Source organism: Dermacentor variabilis, chromosome 11 (genome assembly GCF_050947875.1).
Source record: "Dermacentor variabilis isolate Ectoservices chromosome 11, ASM5094787v1, whole genome shotgun sequence".
NCBI lineage: Eukaryota > Metazoa > Arthropoda > Arachnida > Ixodida > Ixodidae > Dermacentor > Dermacentor variabilis.
The window spans coordinates 22,293,335-22,320,320 of record NC_134578.1 but is presented as its reverse complement, the minus strand read 5'-3'; the positions used below and the strand labels follow the sequence as shown (position 1 = coordinate 22,320,320).

Sequence of the window (26,986 nt, the reverse complement as noted above, 5' to 3'; positions counted from 1 at the left end):
AAAAACACAAAAGTACGAACGCTGACTATCAACTTAAGAGCTGATAGTGAGTAACTAAGTAGCACAATACGTATGTAAGCACGTAACTAAGTAAGTAAAATGGTAGTAAGCTACTGAAATGTGCTGATAATAAGAATTCTTTCCTGTCTTTTTTCAGTCGTTCTTGCCTCTTCGCGCATCTCTAACTGCGAAGCGACAAGCGTCAAAAATATAAATAAACAAACAGAAAAGGATACGATCTAGCACGTAAGTGTGATTAACTAGTAAGGCTCAACTTAACCTTCACCTTTAATAATTAATATTTATCCTTAGCGTCCCTTTAAGGCTCATCCTATTTTATTCACTGCAAACTTAAAGAACAAGAACTTTGGCAAGAGTGACGTCACATCCACCGACAAATGAAGTCAGCAGCTCATCCTATGTTATTCGCAGCAAACTAAAAAAAACAAGAACTTTGGCAAGAGTGACGTCACATCCACCGACAAATGAAGTCAGCAGCTCATCCTATGTTATTCGCAGCAAACTAAAAAAACAAGAACTTTGGCAAGAGTGACGTCACATCCGACGACAAATGAAGTCAGCAGCTCATCCTATGTTATTCGCAGCAAACTAAAAAAACAAGAACTTTGGCAAGAGTGACGTCACATCCGACGACAAATGAAGTCAGCAGCTCATCCTATGTTATTCGCAGCAAACTAAAAAAAACAAGAACTTTGGCAAGAGTGACGTCACATCCACCGACAAATGAAGTCAGCAGCTCATCCTATGTTATTCGCAGCAAACTAAAAAAACAAGAACTTTGGCAAGAGTGACGTCACATCCGACGACAAATGAAGTCAGCAGCTCATCCTATGTTATTCGCAGCAAACTAAATAAACAAGAACTTTGGCAAGAGTGACGTCACATCCGACGACAAATGAAGTCAGCAGCTCATCCTATGTTATTCGCAGCAAACTAAAAGAACAAGAACTTTGGCAAGAGTGACGTCACATCCACAAATGAAGTCAGCAGCTCATCCTATGTTATTCGCAGCAAACTAAAAGAACAAGAACTTTGGCAAGAGTGACGTCACATCCACCGACAAATGAAGTCAGCAGCTCATCCTATGTTATTCGCAGCAAACTAAAAAAACAAGAACTTTGGCAAGAGTGACGTCACATCCGACGACAAATGAAGTCAGCAGCTCATCCTATGTTATTCGCAGCAAACTAAAAAAACAAGAACTTTGGCAAGAGTGACGTCACATCCACCGACAAATGAAGTCAGCAGCTCACCCTATGTTATTCGCAGCAAACTAAAAAAACAAGAACTTTGGCAAGAGTGACGTCACATCCGACGACAAATGAAGTCAGCAGCTCATCCTATGTTATTCGCAGCAAACTAAAAGAACAAGAACTTTGGCAAGAGTGACGTCACATCCACCGACAAATGAAGTCAGCAGCTCATCCTATGTTATTCGCAGCAAACTAAAACAAAACAAGAACTTTGGCAAGAGTGACGTCACATCCGACGACAAATGAAGTCAGCAGCGCTGAACGTGCCAAGACCGAAGCGAGGTCTCCAAGGACCGACTCTTCCTCCCCTATATGGAAAAAAAAAACATACGCCTTACCCTTCACGTACACTAAGCTAATATATCATAGCAAATCCGCTCCGCATGAATATCCGAGAGTTGGAGAAAACTTCAAGGAAAAAAGCAATGTCACCCACCCAAGAGTATACAGGCCGCAAATTAAGCTACAAATCCAAAGCCCACATACTATACTATCTCAGAAATCGATATTACACAGTGAAGAGGAATGCGCCGTGGTGCGCGCATCGATTCGTTGGGCAATGCCGAGCAAGTACCAGGCAACTTCCGCGTCCTCGAGTTTACCAAGAAGGCTATGCGAAGCAACCTAATCAGCCGCGTCGATTCTCCCACAGCTAGACGGAAAAGAACCATGAAGTAATACGCCCACAGCGCACGCTGGTTCACGTCCGAAAAAAAAAGAATAATAATCAGAAAATAACAGCTAGCACGGAAACATAACCTATTAGTACAACTGAACAATTTTCTGTCTTGTCCCTTTGAAGCTCATTTTCAATTATTTCCATCGACTGACCGAGGGAGGGGGGATTCTGTGAATGTGACGCCACATACATCGACTAATAAACGCTAACGCTGCATAATGCGCTGAAATCGAAGCCACACTTCACAGGAGAAGACACTTCCGCCCCCCCAACACTCGAAAATAATCCCAATAATGTCCATATCCCCTGAGTCAATAGGGTGATAGCAAATCAGTTTGCGCGAGAATACCCGCGAGATGGAAGAAGTTTGATAAAAGTGAATAGAGTGCAATCCCACCGAAATTACCACAAAGGTACGCATGAAATCCGCACGGGTTTCTTAGAAGGAGAGGAGGAGGAGGAGGAGGAGGAGAAACTTTATTATTGCAGAAACCGTTGCGCGGTTTATTCCTGGGTGGTTCCCTCTGACAGGGCTCCACTGGCGATCGCGGCTCGCCGGGCCTGGTCGAGGGTCGCCAGTTGGCTTCCCAGGTCCAGTTCGGAGAGTCTCGCCTCCCAAGACCACGTAGTGAGTGTGCGTGTTGTGACTCGTGGCGAAATTGCGTCGCCCGGACGGTCAGTGCATTCATGTGTTATGTGCGCGAGTGTCGCTGTGTGGTTGCTACACCAGGGACATGTTCGGGACGTATAACTGTCTGGGTAGATTGCGTGTAGACGAGACAAGTGTGGGTATGTGTTAGTTTGCAGGCGGCGCCAGTCCCTTGCCTGGAGTTTATTGAGAGCTTTGTGTGGGGGAGCGTATTGCGTTCTTCCGAGACGTTGGTCCTGTAGTATTTGTTGACCTGTCGTTAATAACTCGTGGAGAGCTTCTTCGCAGTCGGAGAAAAATTATTCCTCACGATCGAACTCGGGCGCGAAATTAACGCCCAGTACCAACACCATTATACGGGAAAGGCGCTAATCCCGGGTTTGATACCTGCGGGACCGGGACGACTTTTTTTGCTTCAACTGCGACGCTCTCTTTCTCAAAAACCAAAACGACTCTCATTTGTCTAGCAAGTAGACTCAAACTATACCTTAAGGCTATTAATCAGCGGGTACCATCTTTTCTTCATTCTCTCGAATATGATGATACCTGGACACTGAAACCGGGAAATGAATCGCTTTTTTTTTCCTCAATTCTTTGTAATGACGAGGATCAGCTGCCATGTCTTTCCTTAGCACCATGAATGGCAGGAAGGTATAGACCGGTTTATCTTGGCTCCTGCTGTTGCGCCTGCACATATTAAATTGCATCCGCGCCACCGAAACCCCATTGACCTGTACATCCTGCTCAGACAAAAGGAGAGCTGATGAACGCAGTCGCTTTTCATGTCCCTTCTCATTGCCGACTGATTTTTCCTGCCTCCTGTTATTGAGCGCATATTTTTCATTACCCCCGTTAGACGCCGAAGGCGTCAGCATCTTAACGTACAGTTTTTGTCAAAAGTAGACGGACTACGTTGCCTGCGAGCGCCGTGCTGAACAGAGGCTGTTTAGAGGAGTTCCTGTGTTGTACCGAAAACTCCGAAAAGAAAGTAACCCTCGTGCTCGCCCTCCAAAGGTCTGTAATGCCAGAAGCATCACGGGAATTGCAGCACACAGCCGAACGACTTGTACAGTGCAGGCGCAACGTAACACGTATACTTCTGGCAAAGGCTGTGCGTGGAGAATGCGTACTTCACGTTTCCTTGTCGCAAGACCGTTTTTCATCGCCTTTACACACAGACGAAGAGAGAGAGAGAGAGAGAGAAAGACAGAGGAAAGACAGGGAGGTTACCCAGAGAATATCTCCGGTTGGCTAACCTTTCCCGGGGGAAGTGGAAAGGGATGCGATAGGTGATAGAAAGCGAATACGAAAAGAAAAAGAAACACACACACACAATACAGAACTGTTTCTGTGGACGCTGTCACAGAGTCTGCGAAGGGTCAAGGGACTATTTAAATACTCCTCTACGAGTCTCAAACGAATCGACTGGCCGGCGTTTCGGTCACACGTGGAGGAAGTTACATCAGTACCCATTTTTGTCTGGAACACAAAATTCAAAAAGCCATGGAAGGGTCTGCGCGCGGTTTTCAGCCTTTCCCGAATTATGGCAAAGAAAATTGAAGCTGGACTGCAGCGACTACGACCGATTCGCCGGCGGGCTGAAAGAAGATACAGGCGAACTAAATCCATCCATGATCTCAGAGAGGCAAGGCGGACGCAAAGGAAGACTGAGCGCGGCATTGATGCACTACAGTCTAAAAAATGGAAACGATTATGCGAGTCACTGGATCCACATGAGAGGTTATCTCAGATATGGAGGACCTTGCGTGGACTTCGCGCATCACAGGAATATCGTGCTCATTTCAAATCTCTTGTGGGAGACGGAGTGAAGAGGTAGCCGCCATAGCCACGGTTTATTAATTTAGGCCGGCCAGTCATGGTGGCACGGGATCGCGACACGTGTGGATGGAAAAACCCACGTGTTCTTTCCAAGTGATTCTCCAAACGCTACCCACCAATGTTCTCCACACATATCGTATGCTTAGCGAACGTGATATAGGTAGACGGGGCCTGGATAATATCATTTCCGTAATTACGAAATTGTCCGTGACGACCTTTCTTCTTGCTTAATGCACCGTTTTGAAAGCCTTGGCGTTATTCAAGCGTACTTGGGGCTTTCCGAGGAAGCCGAGACTTAAGTAACCGAGAATTCAATTTAAAAAAAAAGTTTTACAGATCCTTTCACTTCGTTTGTAGGTTCTTTAATAGCGTGCGTACAATCTAAGAAGGAGAGGAGTGTCTTGTTTTCGTCGTTGTCTTTTTTTTTCTACATGCTTCATTCACTGTCCTTGGGCGTTTATTAAGCTGCTTCACTGCCGAAGTGCTGCTACATAACTGTTATTATGCCGTAAGCTGCCAATAATTTTTCTGGGGCTCGGATATTTTCGACCACCATTTAAACTGAGATTACTATGACAAATCGAAATGATCACGTCAATATTCAAATGTAAGTCTGCTCGTTCTTCCACACAACTACGTGCAGAAGCGGGCAGAACTATATGCAACTGTAACTGTGCTACCTGCCCCTTCATGAGAGAATATGCACTTCTGTGTCAACACATCCATTTTTTCATTACTTGTATCTAGGGAGGGGTCATGCCAAAAGGTGTCAATTACGGGGTTTTACGTGCCAAAACCACTTTCCGATTATGAGGCACGCCGTAGTGGAGTACTCCGGAAATTTCGACCACCTGGGGTTCTTTAACGTTGCCAAAAGGTGGCGACACCTACATCTCTGGCACCTTAACATTTCTCAGAAAGACAGTCGTAACATGTCCTGCTTATTTTTAAAAAAAATGAGCGGGAGTCTACAGGGAGTGCCTTTTTTTACAGTATACATAATTTTAATAATCTGCTGTGGCTAACCGCGTAATTGTGCTCCTAGAGCTAGACCATTCGAACCGGTGAGAATTCTTCGCACGACATATCGAAACGCACTGCCAACTAATTAACTCAGATTGACTAATTGCCCACTTCATTACTTTACGACACATATCGCAATTCTCTAATTGTGGCCGGTGAGCTAGCAAGACATGTTCACTTGAAGATACTTATAAGAATCCCACGGGTTTCGAGAAATTCGCAAAGCTGCGGTGGAAACACGCTGGTGTTGCACTTGCTCTAACGAGACGCCGTTTTACGCACTCCAGCCCATAAATAAATGGGACGTCAGCGTCGCGCACTTCAGGAATGAATATCTAAAAAATATAGCGTCATCCTGAAAATACGCTCCAAGTGGATACGCCTTGCGAATTCACCGGTTGCAATTCGAGAATAGCAATATGTGCGGTGAAAAAATCATTAGAAAAGCAAATTAGCGCATTTTTGTTAATTAGTCAATCGCAAATTTCCCCTTGTACTGCAAGTAATGTCCACCTCATCGAGTGATCGAGCTCAATAACTAGAATCACACTGTCTGCCACCACAAGCGATTTATAAAAAAATCATCTATGGTGAAAAAAATAACAAAAATAAAGAACGCCCGGCATAGCCCCCAGACAGTTCCGTCAATGCCAGATACGAGTTAGAAAATTTTCATTCATAAATGCCCGAAACGTGACACGTCGTATGAAGCTTCCTGCAAGGCTTCTCGGTTGGAGAAATACGTGATCCTCGCTTCTGTTGATGAAGACAGAGGGCGCCAAGTTCGTTATAATCACTTTGAAACACGGAACTAATTAAAGACGTGGAAAAGTAAAAAATGTAGCCCCACGCACTTGCACCATCAATTGTGCAGGAACTGTCTACGCCGGCGGAACGCCTAAGAACTTTTCACGAATGCATTGACGCTTCAATCGCGCTGCGAACGTCTTAATTAAGAAACTTGTAATTAAATACGTGAGCTGCAATGCTGAATATCATGCGCGCAGTGAGCTGGAGAAGTTGGGACACCGACGAAGCCAGAACGTTTCTTCGTCAATCTAGTTGCATGGAGATGTATTATTTACGATCGTAACGATTTAGGCACGAAAAATTTGTCAACTGGCTGAGCACGTTATCCAAGTACACTGCGTCTGACATAGAGGACCGCGTTCTTTATAGTTAAGTATTTTTGAGAGCCGGGGCATGGAATGCACATTTGCACACGCAGAACAAGACTTCAAAAAGTCGAGTTTCTTATATATAGGATGCCTGATGATGAATGATGGTGCACGTTTTTTGGGGATGTTTGGCACGTTGTTGATGATGTTTCGGTGATATATATATATATATATATATATATATATATATATATATATATATATATATATATATATATATATATATATATATATATATATATATATATATATATATATATATATATTAAAGTGTTCGAGTAATGTATCGGAGACGAAGAGAGAGATTGTATCGCCTTAAACAGACACCAAGGACATTAACTTTGTACATCGATATATTAGGTTAAGACAGACACTAACGTGAAGTGAAACTTCGTGCTCAAATTATGTTTGAAGCATACCAAGAACAGTCACTCGCCGCGCGCGGTGTCATAGCAAGTCAAACAGTAGGCATCAACGAGAGACCAGCACTACTTCCCCGTGATGTAAAGATTGTGACAGCGTCTGCCCTACCTAAATAATTGTTTATCGATAAACAATGGATAGATTGTGTCAAACAGACGCTCTACGAGGGAAATCTTTAGAACATTTTTTTTCTTTTTTTTGCGCTAGAAGTATCCATATCCTAGAATCTACTTTTGCGATCCTTGACGACTCATTGACGTAATAACGCTGCAGTTCTGCGGCTAAATTTGAAAAAAAAAAGCACTGCCATTCGTCTTTTTTTTTTCGCTAGAAACGGACGTTATCTTTTCCCATCGACTGCACAAAAATAGCAGTTAAAAAAAAAAATACTTCACGAGCCTAAATTTATCGCGATTTTTTTTTTTTTGTTAGCAAGCTTTCCTAAACCCGTGTGGACGGTTGTGTTCATGCAACATGAAAGTTAATTGACAGTACTTAAAGGCTTGCGACGCACAACGCGATGTGACTCCACGCTGTAGGAACTATTTCAAACGCGAGAATGTCGGGCATGCAGAGGAACAGGTAAAAGCAGGCGACCCTCAAACGAACTTCGCTTGTCTTGGTAAATGTTCGCACAACTCTTGCGTCATCACACGAACGTAAGTGCCGACGATGGAGCGTTACGCCGCTCGGGCTGCCACGTCTCTTCGGGAATGGAAGCTTAATTTTAAGGAGGAAATTAACACGCGTGTACGCTTTCGTCGGAGGGCCTCTTCTCTGCGAACCGCGCGTACCATGAGATTGGCGCAGTTTCGGGGTTGCGAAACCGTTGCCCACTCAGTTTCCAGTAAGGCGGGGGGGGGGGGGGGGGGAGGGGCTTATGAGTGGGGGGGAGAGACACAGGTTTGAATGTTTGCTTATTCAACAACATGGTCTTGTTTCGCACTCCTTGTTTCATTGTTTCCTTTTCTTTTTGTGCGTTATTATAGTGTCACATTTGTGTAACATTTGCTCTGACATTTCCGTAAATATGAACGAAAGTATCGCTTAAGTAGATTTCCACGTATGCGTGGGATACGCCGGTGGTTTTTATTTATTTTTTCTTTTATTTTTTGCCTAGTTTGCGCTTTCCCTTGATAATACAGCAGATTGACGTCTCTGTGATGTAAACCTGCGTATAACAACACACATCTACAACCTTGTAAATCGGGCCATAACTGGCACCCTTCCCGTAAAAGGTGTAAGCGTGTGAGTTATAGACCGATTTACAAGGGAGTGAGGGTGTATTGTTATCTACCGATTTTTACGCTTATTCACTTTGAAAGGTGGGGAGGGTGTGAGTTATGGACCGATTTACAGGGGTGTAAAAGCGCGTTGTTATAGGCATATTTACACCCTTATTCACTTTTAAGGGCATACATTATTTTACAATTTATAACCCGAAACGAAACCCGAAACCCACTGGACTCACCTATAGACGTAGTGGGAAGTAACTAACACTGTAAGGCTTCTGAAAGACGCCAACGCAAGGCACCCAGCAGAATTGCGAGAACCTTCACAATGACGTCGAAACAAACAGCATAACGACGTCCCTATGGGACAGAAATGAGCGAGCGCCTTCAGGTCAACCCCGCTGAATGAATGAGCAAAATGAGAAAGCTCAGTATCGTATCGGGTTAAAAACTGAAAAATAATTTACACCCTTAAAAGGGAATAAGGGTGTAAATATGTCTATAACAACACAATTTGACACCCCTGTAAATTGGTCTATAATTCACACACTTGACACCTTTAAAAGTGAAGAAGGGTACATACAAGTTGGTATATAAAAATACACCTTTACGCCCTTGTAAATCGGTCTATAACTCACACCCTTACACCCTTTCTGTGAAGGGTGCTAGTTATAGGCCGATTTACAAGGGTGTAAGTACGTTTTTATACGCAGATTTGCGCCCTCGTTCACTATTAAGGGTGTAAGTTATGTTAGCGTGTACAGGCGAAAAAACACGATGTGATGACTAAAAAGGCTGTCGCAAAGCATTTCCGCACTGCGCGCTAAGCGTCACAGCGTCCCATCATGGCGACAAGCACGAAGCACGTCCACGGGCGATCATCGCCGCTTAAGTCAACGTCCGCACAACCTTCATACCGTTTGCCTCCACAGAAAAAAAAAAGCCCTTTTCGAGCTCTCCCTAAATGCGCCTCTCGCGAGATCTCAATTTCCTGGAGCTTTGCAACGTGAGCGCCTCACGTGGAATAAAAGAATTCGCTATACCGGCCGCAAGAACACATAATCTGGCCACAGTTTGCGCGCGACTTGGAGTCTTCCCTACACACACGGACGCTTCAAACGCACGGTGTAAGCTTGCGTACGAAGGCGACCAGTGCGAATCCAGGCAATCCGAGACCATAACGCTCACCGCTCTGCTTTTGTGGGTGCACTTTTATATAATTCCTTGCCGCTGGAAAAGCAGACCCTTTTACAGCGGCTCTTCGACGTCGCCTAGCAACGACCTTCAGCTGGACAGCACTTTCCGTCTCGAGTTTCAACCCGCTGGCTGTGCCTCCATGTTCCATCTCAATAGTTATACGCAGCACTGCGGAGGCTGAAAGCTGTTCAGAGGCTGCGTGTCGTCCCGTGGCGACGTGCACAGTACTCGCAGAGAGTAGCTACTTACCACGTGCGCGCCAATAATACACGCGTTGATATACCTAGGCGTGAGGGAATAACCTTTTACAAGGTGGATATAAAATGTTTTGATAAATTCGTGTTGGAGACCCCTTTCTTTTTTTTTTCATTTAGTTTGCTAAGCGTAGGAACACGAAGAAAATAGTCGCTCGTTTCATTCCATAACGCCCGAGAAATCAGCGGGAGACGCCGTCCGCCACGCATCTGACATATTTTTACTGTACAGCCAGCGAAAGAGTCCAGCCCGTGACTGTGACAACGTAGTCGATATGTATCGTGAAATATGTGCTATACGTGAGAGCACCCGCCGTGGTTGCTCAGTGGCTATGGTGTTGGGCTGCTGAGCACAAGGTCGCGGGACTGAATCCCGGCCACGGCGGCCGCATTTCGATGGGGGCGAAATGCGAAACACCCGTGTACTTAGATTTGGGTGCACGTTAAAGATCCCCCAGGTGGTCAAAATTTCCGGAATCCTCAACTACGGCGTGCCTCATAATCAGAAAGCGGTTGTGGCACGTAAAACCCTATAATTTTTTTTAATATGTGAGAGCGGAGAACGAAGGCTACACGTAATAGCCGAGCACGCGTGAAATGTTTGAAACATATTGCACATTTGTAGACCTCACAACTTCTGATGGACAACAGTTTAAGTTCGACACGTTATACCTACTATACGGCAGAATGTGCTCGCTCAAAAGCGATCACTCGAACCTCTTCAAATGGACAAACGTACTGCCGAGTTATACGGCCCATGTGAACGCCGCGTGCGAGGCTAAACGTAGCTGCTATTGCGTTATGCCTAGAGCGACAACGGCGCAGCCTGTGCAAGCGACCCATGAATGGTCCAGTAATGGCTTCCGCGCTCCACACAACGGTGTCAAAATAAGGTGCGTGAGTAGTATGGCTGAAGAAATACAAACGATCATGCTATAATATAGCATGTTTTCAGTTACATCAGGTACAGCAAGCGACCCTGCTTAATCCTCTTTAGAGGCGTTTCACGTCAAAATCGCGTCGGGGCCTATCCCATTTTGTTTCCGTTCCCCATAGTGTCGGCTAGCTAACCAAATAAGAGAAACTAAAGACAAGACGCCTCTAATGTCCGCCGCTGATTGCTCTTTGCGCGTCACCGACTGAATAGAAGCTTGAGGGAATCTATTAGTGAAAGGAAAATAATTTCCATAAACCCGAATGTAGCAGGAAGCTGCAAAGGATTACAAAGCTACAATGTATTAGTAAGCGCACACTGCTCAAGCGCCCTACTCTTCCCTTATGTGCGTTAAACACGCTCCGTACACTTGTCACCGAGTGGCTGACAGAAGTCAGATAGCTTTCGCACACTATATACAGAATCCGTGAAAACGCATTTATAAGTTTAAAGCTAAATACGGAGCTGAAAGAAGGAGTTTACAGTGGGACATATTTACACTGGGATATTTAGAGGGATGGCTATAACAGTGGGTGTTAAAGCAGGCATCTCAACAAAAGGCACTGCGAGGCGTCGTATAGTAATCGGATTATTTCTCGGGCGAGACACACGATAATAATATAAGAGTGTAGAGTTCCGTCGAATAACTGCACGCCACGACACCGCGCGCGAGAATGGGCCTTCAAATAAAGGTGACAAAGCGCGCTACAAAGCGCGCTGTCTCGGTTGTTTGTAGTTGAGATCTTGTATATAGAGCTTGTTCGGACATCTGCAAGCACGAAACAATAGCAAAACAAACGTAATGGACTGGGGCTCAAGAGCTCCAATTCTTTCGCGCACATTGCGAGCAAACAGACATTGGAGGAACGGGCTCCCAGAAACACACTTGTGCGTGCGGCGGTGTTTCCCGGAGATGGCCTTACACATGCGATGATGCTGTTGTTGTTTTATGCTGCTCTGCCGTTTACGAATCGTTTACCCCCCACACAAAGGCTCCATAACCGACTATGCGACGGTTGTATAAGAAAGCTGGCGGTTCGACCTCAGAGAAGAAATGAGAGAGAATGATGCCGACTTCTTTTCTGAGAGTATACTGACTTATTGCATCATCTGACTCCATATTCTAGGTAGTTCTCGTACTCTCTCAGGGGTTATTAAATCCCGACATCCTACGCGCCACGACCGCAATCTGCATATTAGGCGCGCCGCAGTAAGATGCTGCGATTCATTTAATTTCGACCACTAGGGATCATTTAACTTGCACCCAAACCCAAGCACGCGAGTGGTTTCGCATTTCGCCCCCATCAAAATGCAGCCCGCCTCGATGGCGACCGAACGCACGACCTCCAGCTCAGCGACGCAACGACAAGCCACTGCGCTACCACGGTGAATTATGCATGCAAACAAAGCAACCTCCTCCCAATGTTGTTTTATAGCAAAAGCAGATTTCCCTTGCTTAAACACATCATTGTAAGTGTAACATCGCGTGGTAACTTGACATGTTGATACTGCTTCCTGGCTTTTCATGTCAGCCCGATATATTGGAAACTGACTTTACGAGTGGTTTTCGTTGTTTATACTCTAGTGAAGTTAGGTAAAGTGATAAGTTGGAAAGTTAAGTGAATAAGAGCATAGCAAGCATCGAGCGACAACCATTGAACGTTGCATATATCATAGAATTGACGAACAAGAGTGAAGTGAGGGCATTGGAGGAGAAAATGACGGCAGAACTCATCTCACGACCTCTATCGACGGTAATGCGATTAGCATTCGATCAATGTAGCGGCACATCGTACCCCTGAAGTCACACTTGTTTAACATGTGCAGCGGTTATTCAGAGACTTTCGTTGCTTCGGTGATGTGAGACGTACTCCGACATCGTCTTATTTTGCCAACGGCACTCGCTGGCATTGGCCACCCGCGAGCATGGCTGCATGACGACGACCGCATGACGCCAACGAATGCTGACGACGATGTAATGACGAAAAAGGAACGACGTCGATGGAAAGACAAAGGCGGTATAAGGACGCCAAACACGCCGACAGTGAGATGGCGCTTCTTAAACGATGAAGACGGTATAACAACGACTGCGTGACAACGAGGGTATGGAAGGAAGGAAGAAAGAAAGAAAAGAAAGAAAGAAAGAAAGAAAGAAAGAAAGAAAGAAAGAAAGAAAGAAAGAAAGAAAGAAAGAAAGAAAGAAAGAAAGGAAGGAAGGAAGGAAGGAAGGATCGACCCGTCCCTCCTCACTGGGAACGCGGCCGCTGCTGTTGGAAATCGAACCCGCGATATCATGCTGAGCAGCGCAACACAACAGCCACCGAGCCACCACTGCGGGCAACGTGTATCTTGTCGCTTAAGGTCACGTTTCGGTTTAACGTCCACGCAACCTTAGCGAAAACAAGTGCGTTCCCCGAACACTAGATGGCAGATTGACACGGTTTTCGATTTCCGCGCACGCGCTCTCGGTGTGGCGACATACGACCGCGACGGTTTGAGGCGATCAACCATGCTCGCGCCTATTAGAGTGCCAGGTAACGAGACGAAGAAACGGTTGTTTGCTGGGTTAGTCAGCGCGGATTAACTGCGCGACGAAATCAGACGCAACAGCTGACGTGCCGTATTGCTTGAGCGTCAAATGTCTTGTTCCGGGTCGTCCGGTTTCTTTGCCGTCTGCTTTGGTGCAGTACCGAATCCAGCGTTGTGTTTCCATTAACCACGCCAACGGGACTCCATAGTATGAGCAGGAGCAGAGCAAGATCTCGGGTACGAATGTACACTTACCACTCCTAATTTTCTAGGTCAATATAGACGTACACTTGCGATTGTTAATATAAACCGCATTACCGCATTTGGTGATCGTAGAACCATACATATATATTGAAGGAACAGAAAGCCCATGTCTTAGAATTGCCATTTATTTATCAGGAGACTGCGTTGATTTCGCAGCTACCATTGTCGAGTTTTTATGCCTGATGGCGCTAGTCCAGTCTCTTTTGCTTCCACCGTAGGGCTCTATGAGTACTGTCCACTACATGACCCCCCCTCCCCTCCCCGCTATCGATGAAGGCACTGCCGTTGAACGATCTAAGTTGTGGAGATGGCCCTGCCAGAATCTAGATGAGCCGGCTTCAAGCGGTCGATTGAAATTGTCTCTTCGCGTACGCTGACAAGTGTAAAAAACTTGGCGTCACGCTTGCGGACAGCTGTATATATAGGTATATATAATCATATATCATAAGAAGCCAAGAAACAAGCACACTAAGGACAGCATGGGGTAAATTACTTGCACTAATTGAATCAACGAAATGATAAATTAATGGCAATGAAAGTGGATGAAAAACCAACTTTCCGCAGGTGGGGAACGATCCCACGTCTTCGCATATAGCGCGTGCGATGCTCTAACCAATTCAGCTACACTGTAAAAAATTTCCGTAATTTTACGGGGGATTTCTGTCATTATACGGAGAACTGCAGATAAAAATACGGAAAGTATGTCATATTTCAAAAATACGGCAAAATCTGCCGTTAATATACGGAAAGTGCTCTCCGTATTCAGCTTTACGGACATTTTCACTGTAATCATATAACGGCTATACACTGTTTTGGACGAAACAGAGAGAATTCCGTATTTTTGTTATCTGAACATCCGTATATTGTGAGAAAATTTAAGCTGTCTGAATGAGCGCTCGTACTCATAAAGTTTCAGCTAACAATACTTTATTGAACACGCAAATTGTACGCATTATGAAGTTGCGTACAAAATGTGAGAGCTAGCCTTCTACCAAAAGCTGCAATAACAGATCGTATAAATATATATACGCATCTTCTATTCCGGTCGCAGTTTGCCGCGCATATGGGCTTTGTAACGCTGATCATATGCGCAAATATATGCGTGTTCTCGCAATGTTCTCAAATTAAGCGCTTTTATAGTTAATAACACAGCATATATGTTTAAGTGAATGAAGAGCCGGGGACATACGTGCATACGTAAACAAGCTTGCGGCACTCAGGTGCTGGTGCATTTACGCCAGCATTTACGCCATATACGCCAAAAATTGTGCGCACTCTAAATCAGTACCGAAACGCAGGGAGTGGTATAATGACCGTAACTGCGTTTACATTTGGCAATAAATGGTCTCGAAGGGGACTGGCGGCCTATAGATCCAAGTACAACGGTCGGAGGAAATTTTCGAATGCGGCAAGCAATTAAACCAAATGTCAAAGGGCACTGCTGAACTGCAATGTAGTTGGTTGAACTCATTCCCATGATATTTACCAAATATCTCGTCTCTGACAATAACTGCCCATTCATTGAGACAAATCGATTACGCATAATCTTCACTGTTCATGTGTTAATTCTTGCGATAAGATGTAATCGCAAACATTTGGCGCTTCATCTTGAAACAAGACCGGTAAGCGCGCTCGTTCTTGTACGGTAGAATAAAGAACGCGAACATGCACCGACATGTGTGAACTACTGGAAGGTGACTGAAGATGAAGGACCTATTACCGTGCTAGTACTGTGTATACTGTCAAAAAGAAGAAAAAAATAATACGGAAAGACAGAATGCCCAGTGTCGAGATGTAACGATTCAAGCTTTATTTCTTTTTGACCTAGAATGCAACACCATTATTTCCATGTGCTTTATGCATGGGTAATGTTATGACACAACTCATTATTTACCCGTTCATTACATGCACCAACCAGCCCAAATTATCACTGTACTAGAGCTTATGGACGCATCGCAGTGCACTGCTTTGCACTTTATTGTAGCACAGGGGTTTGCTATCGCCAGTAGCGAATGCTTTGGTTGACCTCCCTGCCTTTCAGCTTTTTGAATTCTCTCTCCCTTTGTATAAAACGCACTAACTTGTGGGAGAGAAAGCGTTCTCCTCTTTTAGAATTCAATTAATTGTCAAGCAATTATATTGCAGTTCGAGTAACTAGAGCACAAAGGCGAAAACGAAACCGATTCTGTTCGGTTCTCCGCGCTCAGAGTGCGGCACCAGGGGGCAGCACGCGCTGCGCGTCCGTTGGAGTGGCGGACGGAGCTGCACATGTGTACTCAGCCGGCATTTTTCGAGTCGTGTTGTAAGTGTTGTTAATTCGCCGTAAATATCTCTGGATTTGTACTCAAGAGTGGAGCAAGACCCCAAGGAAGAGAGATTGACGCATCGGGAGCGAAGAACAGAAACGATGGATGGTTACGCTGCTTGGGTCTCGGCACGTTCGAATTGGCAAAGTTCCGAATTTGTCGCTGTGTCGTGTACGCTTGTGCGCTCGTCATTTGCCGTCATCGCGCGGAGATATTTGCGCTGGATGTCTTTCACTTCGTGTACAAAACTCTGCACGCTGCGGCATCGAAGAAGTTGTCCTGTGTTTGGGTGCACGTATGCGCTTGGACACGGATAGCCTGCTTGCTCTCAACGGGTGTTCAACAGTCTACGCGCGCTCGTAACTTGCTCATGAGGTAAGCCCATTTTAATCTTATTTGGTTTGCATAACGTAGGTGTTAAAATGATGTGTGGTAAGCCGGTGTCGCGAACAGAAATATTGTTTCAAAAGACCACTATGCAACGTCTTAGGGCAAAAATGACGCATGAATGGGGAAAGGGATCACCCTATCTTTTCAGATCGATTCCAGTCGTAGCGCGATTGGCTCGATCGCAATTTCCGTGAGGTACTTCTAACCTTTTGTTCACTCGCGTTAAAAGCGTAGAATAAAACTGCGTTCAGTTGAGCTCTTGTATTGACGCTTGTATTGGCTTGAGAGCATACTGTATCCGATACAAGAACTTCTGTTAAAATACGGAAATAAATGTTCGAGGCAATAGCAGTCGCTCACTACCTGTGATCGTTACTTTCTTGCTTGGGTGCACGTTTTAATTGTGACCAGAAAAAAAAGTTCTTTGCTCTGCTGTGTTTCCTTGGTGCAACTTTTTGCGGTGCAGCAAGACGTGTTCCTTCGAATGATGTCTGGGCAGTCAAGGCATTCGTGTCAGTAAGCAAGCAGTAAACGGGGTATCAGTGCGAAAAAATTTGGACCTACAAGAGAAGCGAATGGTATCATCATAGACTCTTTTATTTGACGAATAATTCAGTTGTGTTACTAAAGCGGAGAGTGGATATGCATGAAAGTCAGATTGTATTGATACTCAGCAAAAACAAGGTAACTTATCATTACTAATCAATCCTTTTCTTTTACTGAAAGGCAAGTTGCTGTTGTGCTGGAGCTGAGAAGAGGTCTGCTGCCTGCAATGGGTCCATCTCTCTCAAGTTATTGCAGTATTGTAGCTCTCAAGGTGAGTGGATTTTTTTTCTCTTAGCTATTTGCCACCTGAATCATGACCGTTTACTTAGCTGTGTAGGTGATCACTGTTAGTGACATTGGAGTGCTGGTGGACCAGCACTCCTTTATGATTGCAACGCATATGACAGAGTGCAGCTGTGGCAGTATGCAAAGGTGTTAATCTATAAGCCAAATTAGGTTCTTTGAGGTAATATGTTAATATATTGATGACATTGGATTGTGGTCTAGCAGGCAAAAATGCTAAACAAGAAGAAATTTTAATTTGCACTTGGTAAGATGTGCAAGCAATTCAGGCTGTTATACATGAAATGGGACATTTGTAGATGTCTTCTACAGTGCTGCAGTCCTGAATTGCTTCAGAGTTGAGTGATACCACTATAATTTCTCTGTAGAGCATGCAGCACAGTTTAGCATTGGGGGAGGCTGGCATCAACAGGCGTCTACTTACTGTGAAGTTCAAATGAGGTGTTACTGTTAGGGTGAATATATATAATTTATGGTTTAATTCTAATCTTGTGTCAGGCAGACATAGTTTACCCACTTGGTTAAACAATAGAGATGTAATATCTATGTATACAAGTATTACCCATTCATTTATGCCATTTAGACAATGGCATAAATGCGTGGGTAATACTTGTGTACATAGACAATACATCACTATTGTTTAACCAAGCGGTGCCCCTGCACGCAAAATTTTACAGGGCTATTATTAAGTAATGTCAGCTTTTGTTGTAACATTAAGGCACCTTTTATATTATTACAGATTACCACCATTGTGCACCATCATAGTGTGATATTTACACTAAATGTATTTGACTTTGCTATAAAACCCTGCACAGCAGTGCATCATGAAATTTTTTTTTTTATAGTTTCTGGCCTCAGAATGCACTTCACGTTATATTCTTGTTTGCAACAAGACTATAATGCAGGTTTCTCTCCTTATGTTTTGTGGCACTTCAAACTGCGGCGAGCTAAACCACTGGGCAGCAATACTGGATACGCTACTGCGTGTGGAGCTGTCTTCACACACACACAAGGAATACATCATTGCTTTTTTAGCTCAAAACAACGGACACAAGAAAGACGACAGAACAAGGTGCTACTCTCAACTGACATCACTTTGTTGCGTCCCTCCTTTGTAGACAGCAGAATCTAGAAGAACATGCGCTGTGAACACCCATGTGCAGCAACCACCAACATCTGATCAAAAAAGCACACTCATGCGACAGAATCCAAAAAAAAAAACATATTGAGCACTGTACGAGGTTAAAGAAAGCACACTAATGCACTGTGACCCCAATGACTGTATGAAGAAAACTTCCGATAACTCTCTGGCGGAGGTATCACGGCTCTTTTTCAAAACCATAGCATCACGAAACATTGCGAACCTAAGCGATCCATACCAACAGGCACAGGTTCCCATTTGGCTCAACATTGTAAAATATGGAAGTGCAAAGCCATGTTTCGTGATACTTCGATTTTGAAAAAGTGCTGTGATACCACCGCCCGAGAGTTATCGGAAGCTTTCTTCATACAGTCATTGGGGTCACAGTGCATTAGTGTGCCTTCTTTAACCTTGTGCAGTGCTCAATATGATTTTGTGGATCCCGTCGCATGAGTACACTCTTGTGATTGGTTGTTGGTGGTCTCTGCACATGGTGCTCACTGCGCATGTTCTTCTAGATTCTACTATTTGTAAAGGAGCGACGCAATAAAGTGATGTCAGTTGAGTGTACCGCCTTGTGCTGGTCGTCTTTCTTGTGTCCATTGTTTTGCGCTTAACAAAGTATTTATGGATTCACACCAACTAGCCCGCCAACACATTGTGTTGCGGGCACTTCTGAAGTACTGTCTGTCCAATAACCTTGGTGGCATGGAAGCGCCGTCCACTTCTATGCGTTGCTTTCTGTTTCATTGTGGCATCACATCACATTATAATCATAATGTGTATGTACTTTTTCCAAGAGACCCATATTCCTATCCTTGTGTTATATTTGCTGTCGCATTATTTATGTGCAAATGACTGACCAGTGCTCCAAGCTCCATTTTATCGCAAAGTAAACTACTGGTACCTAAACAGTTCTGTATATCAGAAAACCAAAGCTGAACTGCCGAACAGTACCAAGCGGCAGCCTTAGTGCAGTGTCAAGTAGTCAGATTTTATTGGTCATGCAGAGGTGCACAGGATAGCTCTTTATTACTTGCTGAATAATTAAGCTGTGTGAAAACTGAGTATTTACATAGCTTCAACCACATGCTATTGGCCATTGCTCCTGCCCTCATCAAATGTGGAAGATTATCACGGCATTTCCTATTCTCTTTTTCCTTATTACAGTGGGATTACTGCATGCGTAAGTAGGAAACGGATCACATAGGCAATCAAAAGCCAACAATGTGTAAACATGGAACATTGATTGTACAGTTTGATGACCCAGAATAAGTAGAAATACACCATAAATGATTGACAATTAACTTTTACTTGACACAGGGCTAGAGCATACAGTAAGCATACTGTATGCTCATACGGTGTCACATCAATTTAAATTTTAGTGTAGCTTTACAGTGTACGCTTCTATTGTTGCATTCTGTCAGAGGAATGGTAATGTTTCGCGTGTATAGCAACTAGACTGTCTATATACAGTAGTAAAAATGTGTGAACTGTATTTTTTAATGATTTGATAGAATGTGTAGCACAATAAAGCCAGACAATCAACGCACAGTGATGTGACTTTCTCTGCACATGTTGCAGGTTCAAAAAAAGTATGGTGGAAGCTGTTGCCAAGGTTCCGACCAGAAAAGACAGCCAGTATAAAAGGGTACACGCCACTGATCTCTACTACAGGGGATGAACAGCACATCGAGCGCCCTCGACTGAAGCTGGCCTTGTCCCGGAAGTTGGTGCTTCACAACTTTGCGGCAGCACTTTGTTGCACGGGTGTGTGGCATTTCTTCCCCTAACATGCCTGCCTGATGTGCCATAACCTACCCAAGCAGTGTTTCGAGGTGTCCAGAATTTTTCCATTGTAGTGTCTACAGTGTCGCTAACATAAGTGGCTTGCAATGGAAACACTGGTAAATCAGAAAAAACTTGATGTAAGAGAACACTATCGTATACGGGTTCAGATTGTCATAAAAGTGCTTACCAGACATGTAGAGACCTCCTAAAATGCGAAAAACCACAAAGAAAAGTTTTTCGGCAGCAATATTATCTGATCGCACGCACTAGTTAGTCCACCATATGCCCTGCTTCCAGGACAAGCGACTGCATGACATCGCATTTCCACTGGCTTCACCTGCATCCGGTGCGGTGTGCTGCATCCAGCGAAACATGTTAGAAATCAGTGGTGCACAGTGTTTTCTGTCCCCTTTCTCGACGCCTACTGAACACATGTTAAACTGTTTCCAAAGCAGACAAACAGAGGGAAAGGGCTCTGAACACATTGCATTTTAAAGTGGCTGGTACTGGGTAACGCAAGTACTGTGTCATAGTAGATTTGCACCAGGCAACCTGGGCGCCCAAAAAGGCTGCTGTTTACTTGCAAATGGCCAACATATTGTGAGCATGTTGAAGTACTTTTTTTATTCTCATCGCTTATTTAGCTAATGGAGACAGCTTTCACAACTGAAGAAGCCTTGGAAGCATGAAACACTTCACAAAACCAGCTTCAATATATCGTGTCTGCATCACAATTTCATGGCTGCATGAGTGAACCCTCTGGTTAACATGTAAGAGAGTTCATGATGTTTGCCATGCATTATCCACTTTATTTAGAGGTCAACCCTATCTTGAGATTTAAGCTGATGTTGCGTTTAGAGAAATTATGGCCGAGAGCCAGCTTTTGAGAATACAGATTGAGCTTGACAGATTAAATGCCAGAACAAGTCGTTGAGGATTTCAGATCAAGAATCTTCAAAGGCAAGTTCATTTAGTGGTGTTAATATTCTGCTCGAAGTTGTTGATTGTTACGTTCATATGGTGCCCAAGCATTGCGGTAACAACTTCACTTGGAGCACATAGCAAGGGTGTATTCGATGTAAGCTTCTGGCTTTTTTTCTGTGTTTTCAAAAACTGGTTTCTTGTTCAGTTTAAATTTTCAAATTTTGCATTGTTGATTAGGTGTTGTGTCCTGTTTCCTTTTCCTGCAGCTTCTTAGTTAAACATCTGAATAGTGAACACAACTTGACCTTTTGCTTGATTGTCTAGATTACATGCCCTCGATGCAAAACAATTTCACTTCAAAACTGCTTGTACCATACTGAAAGAATTAAACTTAAATGGGTTCTTTTAAGAAAAAGACTTAGCTTAGCAAATTATCTTTCTATGTGCAGCCTGTGGAGACAAGGTTTCTTAGACATGGCCATGGCCCTCAAGGGAGATGCCGAGGCCACAGGCAGTTCCTCCAGTGACCGTGAAAAGGTCCCCTGGGGCACAAGTCTGGTTTGGCACCCCCACCTTTCTCCTGCAGCTTTTCTGTCTACTTAGCTAACCAGGTGGGTCAATGATGGCAAAGGGAAAAAAGAATCAACAGCATCAAACGCAGAACTTGCTCAAGCTCAATGCATTTTTGGTGTGAAGTGTTTCCCTTATCATTTATCAAAAAACGGGTAATAAGTATATGATATGGTCTTCACACGGACACCTCTTTCCCACAGAGAATTAGCTGTAAAAAAAAGCAGCTTATGAAGGCTTGAATATTAGCGAAGATGATGTGGCATAGATAGGATAATGATTATGAATGTTTCTAATGAAGGTAGTGGTAGTAGAGTGAATAATCAGAGTTTATATATAGATTGAAAGACATTTCATTCCAATGCCAGAATTTTAAATCATCCCAAATAATTCTTGCATTTTATAGTCTTCATTTTATAGTTCTTGATGCTTGCTTCTTGCTGACATCATTCTTATGCTGCATAATTCACCTGTTATAAATTCCCTATTTCTCCCGTTCAAGCAATTTTACATTCATCATAAGAAACCTCGTAGATGAGTTCCAGAAACTTGCTGATGAGATTAGGGGGCGGCGTGTACCCCAGGCTTAGATATGCATTCAAGAGCCTCATATCTTGCAAATGTTAGAAATACTCCTGCTAAGCAAGTTCTTGGTGTCATACAAAGTTATTTGCGAATACGAATTTGCCTAAATTTAGGAAACAGTCAATATAAAACATGTCAAGCGATATCGCTGACGATACACACACATTCCAACTGAACTAAATACAAATAAATATAGCACCAAATGCAGAATCATTGGCATGATGCCATTCTTTCAGTGGAATAAAATCTGTCCTGCATTGTAAATCTGGAATCCTTTATAATCCAGACTACTAAATACTTATGAGGGTTGTGACGTAAAATATGCATGTATTTATTCCTCGTTTTTTTACTTTAGGACCCGATAATGCTTAAACAGCAGTGAAAGAACTGGGATCACAGTACCTAATACTTTATATTGCTCCAGGAATCCGCTTCTCTGCCGATCGCAGCATTCGACACTAACAAGAAGGCACATGACACTTAGGGTGGTGCTATTCACTTTGATTGTTTGGGAACGAAACCCATAATGTACATGTTATGGCCCTGCGTGTCATTACGTTTGAACAACAAAAAGGTAGGGGGTTTGCGTTTTGCAAAACTGCATGGAGGTTTTCACTGTGTGCAATTAAAATTAGGAACCTTCCCAGCTCATACTAAATGCATTCTCCAAAGCTTTAGGTTATACAGGTGCACTACTTTACACAGAACACACTCTTTTCCCTCGTCACGGCTCACACTCTTAGGCAGAGTTACACCCTTTAAAGTGCCCCTTCTTCCACACAACGATAATTGTCATCTGCCTTTATGCATTTCCTTTCTTTAACGCTGCGAGCCCTGTGCTTTCCAGTAACGAACGGCATGCGCGTTATCAGCATGATAGCATTCCCGACAGCAAAGTAGCGGGCGTGGCGTTTTCAAGAAAGGAAACGCATCAAGGCAGATAACGATTATTGTTGTGTGGCAGAAGGGGCACTCCAAAGGGTGTAACTTTGCCTAAGAGTGCAGGTGGTGATTCAGATTCTTCAAAGGTGTTTCATTGTATGGGATGGCACATCGCGCTTCACTTATTTGCAGAATATTGCATTCCAATTGCGTCATATGAGATAAATCCATTAGAGAGCTTTAGCTTGCCCTAAATTTATTACAGCTCTGTACTGGTAAACTGGCCGCAGCTTGCAGTGCTTGTGGAAAAACAATTGTAACTGCCATATTATATGTAACTGTTAGTGCACAGGCATCGGCAGCAGCAATGGTTAGGGTACACTTGTTTCTTCTATTCTGCGGTATGCATCCTCCACCAGAAAGTAGTTTTGTTCGTCTTCCTCTTCTACCATATTGGAATGTGAAATGGGGTGTAATTTGTAGGATATACTCTTGCATAAACTTCATGAGCATTTATTCTTGTCTGTGCCACAGATCATTGTTGCTACCACTGTAAAAGCAGGGTGCCTGTTTACAGCACCCGTAGGGAACAATCTGTGAATCTTTAACGAACAGTAAGGATAATGAATAATCGAATAATTTTTAGTAATTTTCAACAAATTTAGCACTCTTTGCTTTCCACTATGGTGTTTTTAAAACTCTAATCTTGGCACAAGGTTTGAGTGCAGGATGTCATTTTGTGTGAAAGAGTACACTTGTGCGCATAACACCTCATCGTCAACATTCTGCTGCACAGAATGTCATTAGCTTTCGTATGCATTGGTCACTATCTCACAAACCGGTTGCTCCTTTGTTAGTTGGAATGTAGCATTTATGTAAAGCACATTTGATGTTCTAACAAAAAGCATTGTGCCCTCTTATCCTCTAATTCTCCTCATTTGATGCCTAGTGTTGTAATAGCATGGTTGACACCATAAGAGTCAGCGTGGTGAATAATTGTGTCTGGTGGAGTAGGGGGTGTACGTTAACTTAAGCAACTTTTCCAGATGACTTGAATCAGTATTGTGGAATGCTGTTTTTTTTTGTTCAATCACTGTTACCAAGTTTCACTTTGGTTGTGGCAACAAGTATAATGTAGTTTGCTAGCACTCCTGTCAACACATATAATGTGCAGGCATCTGTGTTGAAAAAAAGACCAGCTAATGGTTTGCCAGGAGCTAAGGTCCATTTAGACCATTAAATTTTGAACTTACACTGGTGGAAATAACTGGTGAATGAAAGCACACCCAGGAGAGCTGACCATAATATTTTCTTTCATTATAAGACTGCTGAAGCTTTGAACCGCATTTGAACTGGCTTGTTTAAAAAATGACCCATTTCCTTGTTCAAGTAAGACAAAGGTTCCACAGGAAGACAGAAACTTGAAGCCGTTAACAGCAGCTGAATATAAACAGCGTTCGACGTTTTGCAATCTTGCACCTGGTTATATTATCCATCCCATTTTTTTCCACAGGCTGTTCTTTACTGTTTTATGGTCATACCCAGTTTAATTTTAATGTCCCTATTTTTTAATATTTGGTTAATATATCTTTTCTTCATTGGCTTTCAACAAAATATATATTCATAATGTGCCTTCATTTACCATTTGCAGTGATCTTAACCAGATGCATCTTGATACAAAATTTATTTTCCTTAATTCTTCGTTTTCCTTTTCCAAAAGTGCAAACTGTTTATCTTGATACCTATTTTGTCTTCTGGGAAGATTGGGTCTACTGGATTAATGACTGCTTACATGTGTACATCGTTTTCTGTTTTGGTCACCCCTACTCTTGGCAAGTACTGACAGCATTGCTCATACCCGCTCCATCACAATCACCACTGCTAAGCACACCCTTCCTTCCTTTATTTTAACACTTTGGCTTCTCTTGACCTATTATATGCACCAGTTACTTCTCCCCCAATGAGGCTAGGGGCCAGTGAGATATGCACAATCCAAAACAACACAGCCAAGGAAAACATTTGCTACCCTAATGACAAGCACCTATGTTGAAATGTTGGCTACAGCAACATCCCTTGTTCCAACAATGTTGATCTACTTACATGTTTTTCTAACACAGAAGTTACTGCTTTGTCGTGTTCTGTGATTATACTTTTTTGCCGCTTTCTTTAGGATGGATATTCAGGAATACTATTTGTTTCTCCTAACAGCAGCAAGTTTATCCTTGCAAGCGTTTGGAGTCAAGAACAACTTTCACCAGGAAGAAGTGCAAGACGAGTGATTGAAGAAAATAAAGTTGCTTCTGTGATCTAAGAACTTGAGGACTGAAATGTTGCACCTTTTTGTATATATGCTATGCAGTGCATTCATATCACAAAGTGCAAAGTGTTTTATCTCTGCAGCCATGTCAGTGTGTTGGCAAGACAATTTTCTGAATGGTGACCTGCTGCTTTGACTATGAGCTGCCTTCATGACATTTGCATTAAAGGAGATGTACTATCGTGGAAAAAAGTACCCTGGAAGTGCGAGCGTTGACCAAATTGCATTTCTGCTCAAGACTGCTGAAAACAGTGGGTCACGTATGCACATTCCGAACGCAGATGGTGGCACGGCTGATCCCAGCAAATAGCACACCAATAAAATTCGGTCAACTCGCACGTCCTGGGCAATTTTGACCCCGATGGCACATTCTTCGAATAATGGATATGCTCTGCAAGATGAAATACGGGAAGCACCTGTACTTTAACGGATATAGTACAGATTTAGCATACGGAGTCTTTCGTTTTCTGAATACGGCAAGCACCTGTTTTTTAACGGTTATAGTACAGATTCAGCTTACAGTGTGTTCCGTTTTCTGAATACGAGAAGCACCGTACTTTAACGGTTATAGTACAGATTCAGAATACAGAGTCTTCCGTTTTCTAGGTACAGAAGCACTCGTATCTTGTATTACGGTCTCTTTTTTACAGTTGTCCGTTCTACGGAAATGGCCGTTCTTAATTTACGGAAGAGTGTTCGGTCACAAATTACCAGCAAATTTTCTGTAAAGTAAGGCAAATTTTTTTTACAGTGTACCGCGGCGCTGTTTCCCCATCCACTTTCTTGGGCATTTGTTTTTGCTACTATAATTGTTAAAACTCCCAAGGTTAGTTATTTAATTCAATTAGTAAGTACAAGTAATTTCCCATATGTTGTCCCTAGTGTCTTTGTTTTTTGTTTGTTGGCTACTTATGATATGATTAAGAAAAATTGGGCCCCACGGTTAGCCCCTTTCCTCGCGTTCATTATATGCCTGTGTACACACACCTGTTTGGCACCCATACACTCAAGAGAAGTGCGTCGCGAATACATGCAACGCACGAAAACCCAGCCAGCCTTATCTCTAGCGACTAATTAGACGGTGAAACACCTACCGCACGTACACTCGTTGTGAAAGCCTTATCGGAGAGTAGCACCGAGACGAACCCGACTAATTTCTTCCGTGCCGTTATTATCAGGACCAGATAGTTCCTCTAGGCTCGTGATTTCGATATTTCAAGGTGTACCACCATCAAATCGAGATTTCCCGTATCGACAAAGAGCTGATCATCGAAATCATTATACGTACAAATAAGACATAGACCTCTACGAAGTCCCACACAGATGTCTCGATATGTGGAGAACGCAACTGGAATGGCCAGTACAGAAAAACTGTTAAACAATTTAGACCGTTACGTTAAGCTTCAACGCTGACAGTTGAAGTTGGAATAGAAGTACCGAAAAAGGCAGGAGCTACAAGCAATGTTTATTTTGAGGTTTGAACGTATGACAGTGAAGGCACTTTTGTGCTTTCTCGGAACGTCTGGTTAGCGAGAGCGGCTTTAACTCAAGTACTGTCCGTACACGTATCTACACCTTCTCTCTCCCTTCTCTCTCTTCCCCTTCTCCCTTCCGCCAGCGTAGGGTAGCCAACCAGGCCTTTGACTGGTTAACATCCCTGCCTTCCTATATTCATCTCTCTCTCTCTTGAACGTATGACCATAGCGTTGAGTGAAGAACAACTGTATTCAACGAAACAGGAAGTGACAGTGTGTCG

General features: G+C 43.5%; 1 protein-coding gene and 1 long non-coding RNA gene across 2 annotated transcripts in view; one reads left to right on the top strand and one right to left on the bottom strand.

Moving 5' to 3' along the window:
* Window positions 1–26,986, bottom strand: part of Setd3 (SET domain containing 3) — a 102,531-nt gene that overhangs the window by 41,992 nt on the left and 33,553 nt on the right. The window lies entirely within an intron of this gene.
* On the top strand, window positions 15,814–25,227 carry LOC142564550 (uncharacterized). The gene is made up of 5 exons (XR_012824600.1): window positions 15,814–16,156; window positions 16,898–16,988; window positions 19,746–19,931; window positions 21,326–21,487; window positions 25,122–25,227. It is a non-coding gene; the product is annotated as an uncharacterized LOC142564550 (long non-coding RNA).